Source organism: Pelophylax lessonae, assembly GCF_965119305.1.
Source record: "Pelophylax lessonae genome assembly, chromosome: 6".
Lineage (NCBI taxonomy): Eukaryota > Metazoa > Chordata > Amphibia > Anura > Ranidae > Pelophylax > Pelophylax lessonae.
Window position 1 is genome coordinate 49350668 of NC_138773.1, and position 17538 is coordinate 49368205.

The following is a 17538-nucleotide window of genomic DNA, read 5'->3' on the forward strand; positions in this document are numbered from 1 at the left end:
AAGGACTGAGGACAAGGTAATTCTGTATATAAGCTGCTGCCACATGAATGAATCCGTCCGTGCCAAAATGTAAACAATGTGTAATCCGTGTCGGCGCTGCAGAATACAAACTATTTACATATCCCTGAGCACAAGCATAGTCGAGTACACATGTAAACATTAGCGCTAACATATGCAGGACCGTGGATGTAGATTTTTTATTCAAATAAAAATGTGAGAAATCTTGCGTTAAAAATATATGCAACACACTCTTATGAAAAAATCTCAATTCCATATATGTGCTCTACGTGTGTAAAATATATATATATATATATATATATATATATATATAATGTGTGTGTGTGTGTGTGTGTGTGTGTGTGTGTGTATGTATGTATGTATGTATGTATGTGTATATATATATATATATATATATATATATATATATATATATATATAATTGACTATATATATATATATATATCAGTGTACCCCAACTTAAATAAACCAGTGATAAAATTAGTGAAAGAAAAACATAACACTAGTTGCGCACAACATCCATTAATAAAAGCAATCCTAAATAAATCAAAAACGGTGCATCAATAAACTGTGCCCAAAGGAAAATCCACAATAAAATTGAAAAGTACAAAATCTAAAAATCCAAATATATTGTGCATGGAAAATATATGTGAGTCCAAAAAATTAACCACTTGCCGACTGCCACACGACTTTTTACATCGGCGGTCAGCCCCTCACAGGCAAAGCGAGTAGGGCTACGTCGCTAGCCTGTAAGGGTTTTGGGAGCGAGCGCATGCCGCCGGATGCGCGCTCCTGCTCGGTCACGGACCCCCCCCTGCGCGAATGTGCCTGGCACTCACGATCGTCCGTGACAGCGGGAGAAAGGCAGGCGGCTAATGTAAACAAAGCCGCCTGTCAGTTCTCCCTGTGTAAGAATGGTGATCAAACGGTTGTGCTATGTAGGACCGTTGATCACTGTTCTTACACATCAAGCCACAGCCAATCACAGTTAGAAACACGCCCCTAGGGACACACTTAACCCCTCCCTCTTAAAAAAAGTTAACCCCTTCACTGCCAGTGTCATTTTTACAGTTGCAGTGTATATGTATAGCACTGATTACTGTAGTAATGTCACTGGTAACCCCAAAAGTGTAAAAAATGTCAGTCAAGGGTCCGATCTGTCCGCCCCAATGTCGCAGTCCCGCAAAAAAAATCGCAGATCGTCGCCATTACGCGTTAAAAAAAAAACAACAAAAATCTTTCCCTTTGTTAGTAAACGCAATAACTTTTGCGCAAACCAATCAAAATACACTTTTTGCTAATTTTTTTAACAAACATATGGTAAAAATAAAATTGGCCTAAAATGTTAAAAAAAATTAGATTTTTACATTTTTTTTTTTTTTTGGAATTTCATATAAAAAAAATGTGAAAAATATTGTTATTTTTGCAAAATTGACGCTATTTTTCTGTTTATAGCACATGATCAAAAAATCGCACAGGTGATCAAATACCACCAAAAGAAAGCTCTGTTTGTGGGGAAAAAAAGGACGTCAAATTTGTTTAGGTACAGCGTCGCACAACCGCGCAATTGTCTGTTAAAGTCACGCAGTGCCAAATCACAAAATAGGCCCTAGTCAGGAAAGGGGTAAAATCTTCCGGGGCTTAAGTGGTTAAAGTCCAAAAAAATGACTTCTGTAAACGTGATAAACCAAATAATCTTGTGAGATTCCAGTACTAACGATATGGTGACACCCAAATTAGATCCACCACCGATGTGCTCCACACCTGTCAGATTAGCAACTCGCCCTCATTTGTTGCCTACCATTCTCGTGGATAAGGCAAATTTCGCTGTGTATAATACTGTTGGCTGTAGTGTTCCACCTCGGCAATGCAGACAGCGGTCCTCATATGAACCGAAAGGTTGGGGGATTATCTTTTACTCCAAACCATGTGGAAAAAAACATATAAAAAGGGGACCCCACTGGTGCAGTACCATTAAAACACTTTATTAAATAATAAGAAAAAGTGTATATATAATGCCCGTACATGTATTTAAACTTGCCAAGCGCATATATACATCCAATAAACAAACGAGAGGGATAGGGGAGCTCACTCCTGAGTTGCTAATCTGATGGGTGTGGAGCACATCGGTGGTGGATCTAATTTGGGTGTCACCATATTATTAGCACTGGAATCTCACAAGATTATTTGGTTTATCACGTTTACAGAGTCATTTTTTGGACTCGCATATATTTTCCATATATATTTTCCATGCACAGTATATTTGGAATTTTTGGATTTTGTACTTTTCAATTATATTGTGGATTATCCTTTGGGCACAGTTTGATGCACCATTTTTGATTTATTTAGGATTGCTTTTATTATTGAATGTTGTGCGCAACTAGTGTTACGTTTAGATTTTTTATTCGTTTTTAGTTTATGAAATGCTGTGGACCAAAACAGAGCAGTTGCAAGGACCCATAGCATAGTATACTGTAGGTCTGAGTACATGAGTCCTAAGAGATGTCGGTTCTCTACAGCATGTCATGTGACAAAAAAAAACACAAAGTTAACGGGGCTATTATAGAAATACAGCAACTGTTCTATAATACAACTCAGTTGGTCTTTTATGTCATAAAATAGAGCAGTGGTCTCCAAACTGTGGCCCTTTGCTGGCCTTTATCCAGCCCCTGAGGCACCTTTCATCCCACTGGTGCAAGACACTATTCTGCCATCTGACACCAATAATGGGGCACCGTTTCTCCCACTGACACCAAATAATGGGGCACTATTCTTCTATCTGACACCAATAATGAGGCACCATCTCTCCCACTGACACCAATAATGGGCCACTATTACCCTCTTTGATGCGAACAATGGGGCACTATTCCTCCTCCTGATACCAAATGTGCCAATGTTAACTCCTACTGATGCCAGGACAATTTCCACTCGCACTAGCTACAGTCCGGCCCTCCTAAAATAGGAAGGGCAATAAGCTGGCCCTTTGTTTTGAAAGTTTGGAGACCCCTGAAATAGTCAGATTCACAAAGGCAGATGACCTGTGGGCAGAACTGTGGGCATTTGTCACACGAGTGTAAAGCCTCACCGTCCTCTCATGCTTTAAGTCTGCGTCATCAAGTCTGCACTGGGCCCAGCAGAAGGACATTACTGGAACCAGGGAAAACACTGGGGGACATTTATAAAGTAATATACTGACAAAATTCGCCACAGATCAGGCTGCTTCTCATTTAGCAGTCTATAGACAACATTTCTATGCACTTGTGACCCCAAGGCTGAAGTGCTGGTCAGCAAATGGAGACAAATTTTCTACGATCTAAGACCGATTTAGCTATGTAGATTAAAGCGGTATTAAACCCAAAGCCAAAAATGGATTATGTTGCAGTTTACCAATCTTTCAATGTGGTGGCTGGATGAGTTTTCATTTCTATGGATTTTTTCCCCTCTGTTTTCACCTGGGGATCTGATCAGTAACACACCTCCTGTATTACTGAGAAACCGTTCTGGAGGAATGAGAACAGGAGAGACAGCAGCATTGTCTGGAGGGAGGGTAGTGTTAAATGTATTATCAGATTTAGATACAATAACAAAATGAAGCCAAACTCCAGCTCACACTTTATAATCAGTTACCACAGTTTATTTTTTCCTTATGGGATAAAGGTTTTGCGTGAATAAATAAAAGCTAACCATTTTAATCACCCCAGAGTTAAGTGGTTTGTCTCATCCATGTAAACGAATGCCTAGTACACACGCAACGAATTTCCGCCGACCGATCGTCCTTCTTTTGTCCAGAGTGGTGTCTGTTGGTTGGAATGTGCTCTAGACTGCACACGAATTTTCCCGTACAACAGAATTCTACTTCAGAAGTGATGTCATGTGTTGGATTGCTTTCTTTGTGTTCTTTCATCTCTGAGCACGCCTAGTCTTTCTCATAAGATTTTTCCCCATCGAAATCTGTACTATTGAGACGAAAATCGGACGTTGTTTTGATGGTGGACAAAAATTTTATAGCCTGCACACCAGAATTTTTTCGGCCAAAAAGTTGGTTGTCGGAAGCACCATACTAACAAGTCGAAAATCGGCAGATCGGTCGTCGGACGAAATTTCCCAGCCGAATTTCTACTCGTGTGTACGGGGCTTTAAACATTACATTCTACTCGGAGAGCTTGTGCTTTTGAAAAAACAGACCTTCTGGCTGGATCACCAGATCAAAATAGGAGAAAGAAAGCAAAAAAAAAAAAAAAAAAAAGGAAAATAATGCAGCCATCACATCTAAGAATTGGTAAGCTGCAAGATAATGTTAGCTTTTGGGTTTAATACCACTGTAAATCCATTTTTACTCCAAACAGGCGCACAATAAAATCAAAGCTTGCATACAAATGAGATACACATTGGGATCACACAGTAGTGCTCCTGTGGCCACTGAGTTTAAATGGAACCATTTTACTTTTGTGAACTGTTCTTTTGAAGACAAGCTTCAGGCTATTTGTTTTGCAAATCGTAGGAAGTGTTTGGAAATCCTGTCCGATTTTGAATTAGTAAATCGTTCGATCCATGCAGCACCATACGCCAAATGCTGGGTGCTCAGCTTATCGTAACGCCATGTCCGTTGCAAGAATAATCTGCATACCACACAAAGTGGTCTTATAAAAAAAGACACTTCGCATCCACTAGAGTTGCACAATTAATTGTTAAAAAAATTGCAATCTCACAGGGGTGGGGAACCTTTTTTGCTGCCAAGGGCCATTTGGATTTTTGTAACATCATGCCCCCTTTCAATGCAGAGTGACCACAGCGTGCCCCCTTTCAATGCAGAGAGACCACAGCGTGCCCCCTTTCAATGCAGAGAGACCACAGCGTGCCCCCTTTCAATGCAGAGAGACCACAGCGTGCCCTCTTTCAATGCAGAGAGACCACAGCGTGCCCCCTTTCAATGCAGAGAGACCACAGCGTGCCCCCTTTCAATGCAGAGAGACCACAGCGTGCCCCCTTTCAATGCAGAGAGACCACAGCGTGCCCCCTTTCAATGCAGAGAGACCACAGCGTGCCCCCTTTCAATGCAGAGAGACCACAGCGTGCCCCCTTTCAATGCAGAGAGACCACAGCGTGCCCCCTTTCAATGCAGAGAGACCACAGCGTGCCCCCTTTCAATGCAGAGAGACCACAGCGTGCCCCCTTTCAATGCAGAGAGACCACAGCGTGCCCCCTTTCAATGCAGAGAGACCACAGCGTGCCCCCTTTCAATGCAGAGAGACCACAGCGTGCCCCCTTTCAATGCAGAGAGACCACAGCGTGCCCCCTTTCAATGCAGAGAGACCACAGCGTGCCCCCTTTCAATGCAGAGAGACCACAGCGTGCCCCCTTTCAATGCAGAGAGACCACAGCGTGCCCCCTTTCAATGCAGAGAGACCACAGCGTGCCCCCTTTCAATGCAGAGAGACCACAGCGTGCCCCCTTTCAATGCAGAGAGACCACAGCGTGCCCCCTTTCAATGCAGAGAGACCACAGCGTGCCCCCTTTCAATGCAGAGAGACCACAGCGTGCCCCCTTTCAATGCAGAGAGACCACAGCGTGCCCCCTTTCAATGCAGAGAGACCACAGCGTGCCCCCTTTCAATGCAGAGAGACCACAGCGTGCCCCCTTTCAATGCAGAGAGACCACAGCGTGCCCCCTTTCAATGCAGAGAGACCACAGCGTGCCCCCTTTCAATGCAGAGAGACCACAGCGTGCCCCCTTTCAATGCAGAGAGACCACAGCGTGCCCCCTTTCAATGCAGAGAGACCACAGCGTGCCCCCTTTCAATGCAGAGAGACCACAGCGTGCCCCCTTTCAATGCAGAGAGACCACAGCGTGCCCCCTTTCAATGCAGAGAGACCACAGCGTGCCCCCTTTCAATGCAGAGAGACCACAGCGTGCCCCCTTTCAATGCAGAGAGACCACAGCGTGCCCCCTTTCAATGCAAAGAGACCACAGCGTGCCCCCTTTCAATGCAAAGAGACCACAGCGTGCCCCCTTTCAATGCAAAGAGACCACAGCGTGCCCCCTTTCAATGCAGACTGACCACAGCGTGCCCCCTTTCAATGCAGACTGACCACAGCGTGCCCCCTTACAATGCAGACTGACCACAGCGTGCCCCCTTACAATGCAGACTGACCACAGCGTGCCCCCTTTCAATGCAGACTGACCACTGCGTGCCCCCTTTCAAAGCAGACTGACCACTGCGTGCCCCCTTTCAAAGCAGACTGACCACTGCGTGCCCCCTTACAAAGCAGACTGACCACTGCGTGCCCCCTTACAACGTAGACTGACCACTGCGTGCCCCCTTACAACGTAGACTGACCACTGCGTACCCCCTTACAACGCAGACTGACCACTGCGTGTCCCCTTACAATGCAGACTGACCACAGCGTGCCCCCTTACAATGCAGACTGACCACAGCGTGCCCCCTTACAACGCAGACTGACCACAGCGTGCCCCATTACAACGCAGACTGACCACAGCGTGCCCCCTTACAATGCAGACTGACCACAGCGTGCCCCCTTACAATGCAGACTGACCACAGCGTGCCCCCTTACAATGCAGACTGACCACAGCGTGCCCCCTTACAATGCAGACTGACCACAGCGTGCCCCCTTACAATGCAGACTGACCACAGCGTGCCCCCTTACAATGCAGACTGACCACAGCGTGCCCCCTTACAATGCAGACTGACCACAGCGTGCCCCCTTACAATGCAGACTGACCACAGCGTGCCCCCTTACAATGCAGACTGACCACAGCGTGCCCCCTTACAATGTAGACTGACCACAGCGTGCCCCCTTACAATGCAGACTGACCACAGCGTGCCCCCCTTACAATGCTGACTGACCACAGCGTGCCCCCTTACAATGCAGACTGACCACAGCGTGCCCCCTTACAATGCAGACTGACCACAGCGTGCCCCCTTACAATGCAGACTGACCACAGCGTGCCCCCTTACAATGCAGACTGACCACAGCGTGCCCCCTTACAATGCAGACTGACCACAGCGTGCCCCCTTACAATGCAGACTGACCACAGCGTGCCCCCTTACAATGCAGACTGACCACAGCGTGCCCCCTTACAATGCAGAGTGAACAGCGTGCCCCCTTACAATGCAGAGTGAATAGCATGCCCCCTTACAATGCAGAGTGAACAGCGTGCCAAGCCCCCTAAACCAGTGCACTTGACTTACCTGTTATAGCGGCGGCTTCCTCTCTTCAGTCCCCGCGTCTCTTCGAGTAATCCCGCGCCCCGCCTCCAGCCGAGGAGGAGGAGGATCCGTGAGACAATAGCGAATTTTCATTCGCTATTGTCACACAAATGGGTGGGCTCGAGGGGCACTGCTCTGCGCCTCGGGTCCACCCATTTCGGAGACTCATTGTCAGGACGGAGCCATCGGCTCCTTCTGACACAGCGGCACGGAGAGGGGGGTGGACGTCACGATCGTGCGGGCCGCATGCGGCCCGTGGCCCGCAGGTTCCCCACCCCTGTTTTAGATGAAAGGAATAAACTTCCATCTGTAAGTCCCCGTTCACATTAGGTCGCTCCGACTTCGGGGGCGACCTGTGAAGTCGCGTGCAGTGCGACTTCGGCGCGACTTGCACGGACTTCACATAATTGAAGTCAATGCAAGTCGCCTCCAGGTCGCCCCGAAGTAGTACAGGACCCTTTTTCTAAGTCGGAGCGACTTGTGTCGCGCCTGTACTACACAGTGGGAGCTGGAGGACCGCGACTTGTCAGGCTGACAAGTCGCCTGACAAGTCGCAGCAGTGTGAATGGACTCTTATAGGCCTCTTGCACACTGCAGCTTAAAAAAGCTCAGTACAGTTTTTTTACACTGCTAAAATACAGCCCATTCATTGTAATGTGCCCTTGCACACAGGCGCATAAACGAGCGCCGTGCATTTTCAGTAAAAACAAAATAGAAAAATCTCAATTTTTAGGCAGTAATTTACGCCTCATGCACACAAAATGCGCACAAATGGGCATTTACATAATGCACAAAACAAGAACATGAGAATATGTTTCCGCGCATTTGCGCATAAATGCGTGTGATCGCATATGCGCGAAAATACAGGCAAATCAATAGAAAAAACCAGATGAGAATGTTTCTGCTCATTTGCGCATAAATGGGCACATGCGTGAAATGAACACATATGCGCGAAAATACACGCAAATACATAGAAAAAAAAAAATAGATGAAAACGTAGATGCTCAAACAGGAGTATCGTGTGCAAGAGGGCAGTTTAACCTCTTAACCACTGTCCTTGGGTTTCAGTGGTTATATTGGGAAGATGCCTGCACCTACAGGCATCATCCCGATACCATTATTTTCAGCCGTCGATTCTGTAGAGGGCAGAAGTGATCTGAGTGGCTAATTGCCATTCGATCACTTCTGCGGGTAGCTGAAAGGGGGTCCCACCCTCCTCCCGCCACCGCCTCTTCTGGGCTCTCCAGTCCCATCGTAGAGGCTGGGAGCGATGCGACAACGGCTGCTTGGGAAAGAGAGGAAGTGACGTCGTTCCCCTCTCTCTGTAACCCTGGAAACCAGAAGCGACGAGTATTCGTCACTTCTGGTTCCGCCCCTTTGTTTACCTGGCCACCAGTGGCTAGAGAAGCACCCGATCTTGGTCCGATCGACTGCATGGGGGACCAGAGGAGAGATTTGGGGTCTAATAGACCTCAAATCTCTCTATAAAGAGGACCTGTCGCGGCCCATGCTATCACAAGGGATGTTGTTCATCCCTTGTGATAGCAATTAAGTTTGTACAAAAAGAAAGTGTTAAAAAAAATTTTTTTGTATAAAATAAATAATAAAAAAGAAAATTTAAAGCGCCGTGCTTAGGCGCAAATGCCAACACATACGTTACTCCTCCTGCATGCATATGTGAACGGTGATCGCACCACACATATGAGGTATTGTAGCGAACGTCAAAGCAAGAGTAGTAATTCTAGCACCAGACCTCCTGTGCCACTCTAAACTGGTAACCTGCAAAGGCGTTTAAAGCATCGCCTATGGAGAATTTTAAGCACCATAGTTTGCCCTCATTCCACGGGCAGACGCAATTTTAAAGCGTGACATGTTAGGTATCTATTTACTCAATGTAACATCATGTTTCACATTATACAAAAAATTGGGTTAACTTAACTGTTTTTTTTTTTTTTTTTTATTCATGATTGTCTTATTTTTTTTTCAAAAAAAATTGCATTTGAAAAAACCACCGTGTGACATAAAAAATTGCAACACACACCATTTTCTTCTTTAGGGTCTCTGCTAAAAAAATATATAACGTTTGGGGGTTCTAAGTAATTTTCTAGCAAAAAAAGTATCTTTTTACATGTAGGAGCAAAGTGTGAGAATGGGCTTGAGAAGGAAGTGGTTAAAGACTGACGCTTGTTGCTTACAAGTTAAATTTGTATTTTTTGCTAGAAAATGACTTAGAACCCCCAAACATTATATATATATATAATTTTATAAGCGGGAACCCTAGAGAATAAAATGGCGATAATTGCAATCTTTTATGTCACACTGTCGCTGCGCAGCAGTCTGTCCAAGCAGTTTTTTGGGAAAAAACACTTCAGTGAATTAAAAAACGAAACAGGAAAGTTAGCCCAGTTTTTTTGTATATTGTGTAAGATGATGTTACGCCGAGAATTGTGATCTTTATTCTGAGCAAAAAAAAATCTGTATTTATGCTATAAAATTACTTAGAACCCCCCAAACATTATATATATATTTTTAGCAGAGACCCTAGAGAATAAAATGGTGGTTGTTGCAATATTTTATGTCACAATGTATTTGCGCAGCAGTCTTTCAAAGCTGTTTTTTGAGGAAAAGCACACTTCAATGAATTAAAAAAACGAAAGAGCAAAGTTAGCCCAGTTTTTTTGTATAATGTAAAAGATGTTACGCTGAGAATCGTGTTCTTTATTCTAAGCGAAAAAAATTGTGATTTTCATTTTACTTAGAATCGTGCAGCTCTACCATCCACTGATGTTCCTCTTTTCAAGGTAACAGTTGACTGTGTTCCCCTTGGAGAGGTCCCCCCCTCATTTCCTATCTGGTAACACCCTGAGACACAGAGCTGTCACCTTTTAACTGCAGTTTTTTTCCTCCATGAGAGTGCCACAAACTTAAAAGCAATGGCAGGGGTACAGCGTTTCTTCATGCAGTAGCTGCAGAGCAAAAGCAGGTTCGGGTCTGACATAAGACTTGTTTGTAGTTGTCCTGAAGGAAATTGCATTTTTCTCCATAAAATCTGGGTTTTTCGATATATAAAGCTCAGACTGTCATTGTTGATTCCAGTTCCCGGACTGCACTGCATTCTAATGTGTATTACTTCAGCAAAATGGCTGCCACCACTGTGCTTCACAGGCATTTTTTTTTTTAAAGAGGACCAGTTAGGACAGAGCTTAAGCAGGAGGCTTAACATTTAGTCCTAAACTTTTAGCACTCTGCATGCTTACTAATAACAGATTTATATTTGCTTACTTTACTTCATAGCCTAAGGCTGGGTTCACATATATGCGAATCGGATGCATTTTAAACCGCACCCAATTCGCATGACATGTGAATGTGACCAGCTCTGAATGGAGCAATTCACACATCCGGTTCATCGCAAGTGTCCTGTGTTTGTTTTTTGGTACGGTTCAGGTGCAAATTCAGGCAAGAATTTGCAGCTAAACCAGTGAACCAAAATGCACCAAACCCCGAACTGCAAAGTGCAGGCGCACATACTGTATGTGAACCCGGCCTAACTGTTCATCTTGAGAGCCGGGGATGAGATGCCAAATTAAGCGACAGTCTAGAATTCAACTCCTCTCCTCCTTGGGCTTTTCCAGTACCAGACTCGCCTTTGTGTGGCGATGGCCCAAACAAACCTCTGTTGCTTCCCCGTCAATCACTGGAGTTTTTAGTGTCCTGGGTGTGAAAAACAGGATGGAATTCTTCTTCTTTATATCCCCCTTATCTACCAGACTCTGGTATTTATCACTGCTTTGCACACCTAAGAGCTGGGAAATGGTATGTAAACGCAGGCTGTTACACCTTAGGCCAGGGGCATCTAACCTGCAGCCCAAGACAGCTATGAATGCGGCCCAACACAAAATCATAAACGTATTTAAAAATTTAGATTTTTTTAATAAAAAAGGTAAAAATGCGTTTACAATTAGCAAACACATGCAGCCGGAAAAAAAATTGACAATGTCTCTTTACTGGATTTTTAAAAGTTTTATCTTCCCAAAGAAAAATATCCCATTCTACACAATCGCGCCTTATTCATGTCATCAGTTTCCGGCAGCACCTACATGTGTGAGCAACTACTTTCAGGGATGAAGCGCAAAATTAGAACCAAAATATCCGATGAGCACCTTGAGAATTCATTGAGTATTGCTACTACATCCAATAAACCAGTTAGTTTATCAAAAATAGGGTCAAATATCACATTAGTTTTATTTTGCACTCTTACTTTTATATTAAAAAGTTTTATTACTCAGATAGGTACATTATCTATATTGGTGATCGTTAACTTTGATCTGCCCGACTTTTTCTGCTCATCAGCTGTTCTTATTGTTAGTGTATTTTATGTGAGGCCCAAGACAATTCATCTTCTTCCAATGTCTTAGGGAAGTGATGGCGATCCTTGGCACCCCAGATGTTTTGGAACTACATTTCCCATGATTCTCAGCTATACTGAAGAGTGCAGGAGCATCATGGGAAATGTAGTTCCAAAAACATCTGGAGAGCCAAGGTTCACCATCACTGTCTTAGGCCATACTTTCTCAACCTTTTTACCCCAACAGAACCCTTGAAATAATTTTCAGGTTTTGGGAGCCTCTGCTAATATTGATACATCAGGAGAAAGTGGGAAGAACAGACTGCTAAAAAGATCATTGGTGTCCTGCCAAATCTCATTGGCCGTGGAACTATGCAAGCACCATTGAATTGGAAGGTCAATCAACCAGAGCACAAGGAACCCCTAACAAGTTCTGGAATAACCCTAGGGTTCCTTAAAATGACTGATTGGAAACTGCTGGCTTAGGCCCGTAGGGGATTTTTAAGCTGATAAGTCATTCAAAAACTAAAGCTGAAAAGGTGCAAATGTAAATCTCTTAAAATTAAGCCTGCGCAATTATCAGTGCAGATTTTATATTCAGATTCTTGCTCAAGTCATGACTGATTCTCTTTAAGGGAAAGCAGACTACCTTATACAGTACTTAAGAATGTTTGCTAGGAATGTATAGACCTGTATGCACTTGTTGGTTGTATGAATTTATTTTCTGCTGGCATGGCGGTGGTTTACCAGTTTTGCCTGCCATTGTCTCACTTAGATCAGCTGTTCCATGCAGAACAAAGGTAACCTGGCATGGGAATATGAATATATATATATATATATATATATATATATATATATAGACACACAGTATCTCACAAAAGTGATCACACCCCTCACGTTTTTTGTAAATATTTTATTATACCTTTTCATGTGACAACACTGAAGAAATGACACTTTGCTACAATGTAAAGTAGTGAGTGCACAGCTTGTATAACAGTGTATAGCTAATTCTTTTGGAAAAGCCAATTTACTGGCTGTTATGTTGATCTCAAAGTTTTTGCTTAATTGTTCTTGATCATTGACTGAAGATGTTACAAGAAGATTTTACAAATCCATGGGAATGACTGACCAGCTGTACATTTTCCTGCAATGCATCCCCATAAATCTTATTACATCCAACAACCAGAAAAACAAAGTTCCGCTTATTTAGTTCAACATGCAATTGAACGTTTGTATAAAACGTAATTTTTATTTTGTCAGATATTTTGGTTCTGTTAAAAATCGACTTGAAATATAAAATGGAAAATGTGTAACCTAAAAATCATAGACAATATCAACGGTTTCAACCTAGTATGTAAGCGCCTAACCACAGACACTACCCTTAAATTAGCCCAGAGCTTCAATGCAAGAATACAGTCATATGCGTTTCAATTAAAAAAAAGGAGCCATTGCTAAGCCTTGGGGGAGGGACGAAATGCATCAGGGCTTGGTATAGACTGAGTCATCTGAGGTTGCTATTGCCTTCACAATAGATGGCTTTTTGTATGGTGTGCAGTGACTGGGATACCTTTCATGACTTACAGCTTATATTAAGTCAGGACAGGCTCCTATCCAGCTGGCACCTACAATGAGTTCCACCGTATAGGGCTGTGACCCTAAGCTCTATCCCAGTAATGGAATATATCCATGTTTTAAAGTAGAAGAATATTATGGCGACAATTAGTGGATTCAGAATGTCTATCTTCCTCCTCATCGTATTTTAAAAAGATTATATTTATACATAATAAAAAAAAAAAATAAAGATTCTCCGTTATTCATAATTAGAACAGCACCCACTGTAATCATTTACTGATAATCCCACAATCTTCTCCTTAGCATTTTTGGGAATGCATGTTCCCAGAAGGTATATAGTGGGTTGACACCCAGCCTCCTCTTTATCTGCCACCTAAATACAGTACTGCAACAAATACCAGCGGAGTGTGACATCGCATCCAGGAAATGGGTCACCATGAGGGCTGTGGCAATGTCACTTCTGGAGATCACCTCTGCCCAACGGTCACACAACCTCTGGTGTATCATTGCAGGTAATGCATGTGTTAGGCATTCCCGAGCAGTAAAATTTGCACCATGCTCCACCTAATGACCTCTGTTCAGATTGTATTTCTGGTTTTTGGATGTTACATGATGATCATGATGACTGGAAATTATCTTCAGCAACAGAGGCTACTGATGCAGCCCCTTCTTCTTTTTTTTTTGATTGATAACTTTATTTTTAATTTCTCTAGCTTTTGGCTCCTTGCTTGTCTTTGCCAGACTTGCATGTGCTCCTCTACCATGCCAAACACTTGTCATCTGCACTCATGCCATGTATTGCAATAGCTTGCAAGCGGTACTTGCCAAGGATCTTATCAAACAAGGTCACCTTATAGGCTGTTCCATCTCACAGAAACTACCTGTATTTCTTTGAACTCTACAAGTACATTTTTTCAATTAAGTTCCTGAAATCAGTGTTGCCTCACACAAGCTGAAAGTTGACATAAGGCTTGTAGTGGGAGTACCTCATTTGTAAGTTGTTGGGTGGAAGAAAGGGGTATATGGCTTACAACAGTCAAGATAGTTTAGAAAGTCCTTCACTCTGATAATCTGGTAATCGTTAGTTGTCCAAAGAGCAGGTTCAAGGCAGGACAAGTAGCAAGCAGGATATAGTATTGTGTTGCTGCCTAGTGTCATGCAGCCATAGGACTGGTGGATCACAGAAGTATGCAAATTATAAATAGAATTTGGCATGTAAAACTATTTTTTTGCATATCTTTTATAACCTGGGGGGGGGGGGGGGGGGCGCACGCCCCTTAAGACTTTTCCTGCTCTAGCTTCCCTGTTATGTGATGGAAGCAGAGCTGTTTGGCACTTACTTAAAAGAGGATCTTTACCTTAGAAAGAAAAAAAAATTAAAGGTCAGCAGCTACACATACTGTTGCTGCTGCCTTTTAATAAAAGGAAACTTACCTGTCCAAGGATCCAGCCCTGTCCTTATCCTGTGCCAGTTCTTTGCCAGTCTTGGGGTCTCCAGCATCGGCATATTTAGTGTGGAAAATCAGCTTCCCACTGCGCATGTGTGAGCTGTGAATGGTCCTACAGCTTTTTGGGACCTGTGACATGTTTCAGAAGGCTGGGGCAAAGGCAGGGGAAAAGAGGGGCAAGGTTGGAGCAGGTGTGTGCCAAAAGCTGAAGGGGGAGGAGGCAGAAAAGCGGAACTTCCCCATGTTAAACCTACCTCCTCTGTGTAATGGTTTTGCACAGAGCAGCCCCGATTTTCCTCTTCTCGCCCCCCCCCCCCCCCCACCAAGTGCCCCCCCCCCAGAAAGCAACATGCTATGGCGGCAATCATACGTGCTCGCTCCCAAGCTGGCTTTGTGTGTTTATAAGACGCTCAGCCCTGCCCAAAAATCTTCTGCCTTTAGAACCACTTTAAAGTGTTACCAAATCCAGAACCTGCATTCGCTATATCTGGTCTCCCGCAGTACACAGAACATGGAAATGCAATTCTTTTAGAAAATATAAACTGCTAAAAAAAAACCTTTTCTCATCAGCAGTATATAGCACTCTTGGGACTTGTATCTCTGTCTGCTTAAGCTTGTAGGAGGAGTTTTCATTCTCCCCTGATCCTCTGTCTGGACAGTGCTGATTGGCCCTGTGCTGATCACATGCACTCTCCCAAGAAAAGAAAAACAACTCTCTGGTAATACACACTAAACTGAGCATGTGCAGCCTGCCTCCTAATGACCTGTTCTATCACAAGATGGGTTATAGTAAGTTAAAGGAGTTGTAAAGTCCCACGTTTTTTCACCCTTTCTGCTTCAGCTGCTCCCCCTTTTCTTACCTAAACCCGATCGTTCCAGCGACGAGATCAAGCGCAGCAGCTCCAGCCACTGTCTCAGGTCCTTATTGGATAGATTGATAGTGGCAGGAGCCATTGGATCTCGCTGCTGTCAATCAAATCCAGTGACATGGGGGGCAGGGCCGAGTCCTGCTGTCTGTGTCAATAGACGCAGCAGCGGGACTCGTGAGCACACCCGCACAGGTGCCCCCATGGAAAGTGGCTCTCCATGGGGGCACCCAATGAAGAGGAGGAGCCAGAAGCGATGCCGGGGCACCCCAGAAGAGGAGGATCGGGGCTGCTCTGTGCAAAATCCTTACATAGCATGTAAGTATAACATGTTTTTTTTTTTTAAACAAACCTTTACAATCACTTTAAGCCCCCGTTCACATGCAGGCGACGCTACTTCGCACCGCGACCTCGGAGGTCGCGGTGCGAGCAACGCGCCGCGACCTCGGAGCGGCCGCCACGGACTTCATAACATTGAAGTCTATGGCGGTCGCCTCCTGGTCGCCCCAAAGAAGCTCCGGACCCTTTTTCTAGGTCGGAGCGACTTGTGTCGCTCCTATTAGAACGGGTCCACAGCTTCCCTATGGGAGGCGACCTGCGGCGACCTGTGAGGTGACCAGGTCGCCTCACAGGTCGCCCTAGTGTGAACCGAGCCTAAAGAAGCGGAGGATCAGAGAGACAGTGTCACACAGCCTTTATACACAATGCAGTGGATTAACCCCTTAGGTTCCACAATGAGTATAACAAGCATGCTTTACTACATATACAGACTAAAGCTGGACAATTATTTGTTAAAAAATTAGGATCTCAATTCAACCCCCCTCACGATCCTAATCCGGCATTTCCACAATTCATGTTAAACAAGTGCAGAGCCCTTCTCTGCTCAGAGCTGTCAAACTTTGCTGGCTGCCTTTTTTTTATAGCATAACATTGCTCAGCGCTGAGATAAAATGAAACATCGCATCATTTGGTTCTTTTGGCTCAAAGGGATGAACTTTGGTCTGTAAATAAGGGCAGTTTAACCACTTAAAGACTGAGCCTTTATATTACACTTGTTGCTTACAAGTTAAAATCTGTATTTATGCTATAAAAATTACTTAAAACTCCCAAACATTATATATATTTTTTTTAGCAGAGACCCTAGAGAATAAAATGGCAGTCATTGCAATATTTTATGTGACGCTATATTTGTGCAGCGGTCTTTCAAATGCAATTTTTTGGGGAAAAAACACACTTCAATTAACCACTTTACCACCGGAGGATTTTGCTGTCTTACGTCTGGGCCACTTTTTGCGATTCGGCACTGTGCGACTTTAACTGACAATTGCGCGGTCATGCAACGCCGTACCCAAACTAAATTTACGTCCTTTTTTTCCCCACAAACAGAGGTTTCTTTTGGTGGTATTTGATCACCTGTGCGATTTTTAATTTTTGTGCTATAAACGAAAAAATAGCGACAATTTTGAAAAAATAACAATATTTTTCACATTTTTTACATGAAATCCCCCCCCCCCCCCCCCCCCCAAAAAAGTGTAAATTTTTTTTATCATTTTAGGCCAATTTGTTTTCTGCTACATATTTTTGGTAAAAAAAATCGCAATAAGCGTATTTTGATTGGTTTGCGCAAAAGTTATTGCGTTTACTAACTAAGGGAAAGATTTCTGTCGTTTTTTTTTTTTTTTAACGAGTAATGGCGGCGATCTGCGATTTTTTTTTTTTTTTTTGCGGGACTGCGACATTGCGGCGGACAGATCGGACCCTTGACTGACATTTTTGACACTTTTGGGATTACCAGTGACATTACTACAGTAATCAGTGCTATAAATATGCACTGTTACTGTAAAAATGACACTGGCAGGGAAGGGGTTAATTTTATTGGAGAGGGAGGGGTTAATGTATGCCTGGTGCTTACGGACGTGTGTGGGGGGAGGTGACTATGTGACACAGGGACAGATCGCAGGTTCAGCTATGCTGAACCCTGCAATCTGACCCTGCCTGTCACTTAGGAGATCCGCCCGTTTTGTTTACACAAGCGGGCGGATCTCCAGACTCTATTCCCCG

The 17538-nt window shown here is 43.9% G+C and overlaps 1 protein-coding gene across 6 annotated transcripts in view; it reads left to right on the top strand.

Moving 5' to 3' along the window:
• Positions 1 to 17538, top strand: part of MPRIP (myosin phosphatase Rho interacting protein) — a 312245-nt gene that overhangs the window by 230340 nt on the left and 64367 nt on the right. The window lies entirely within an intron of this gene.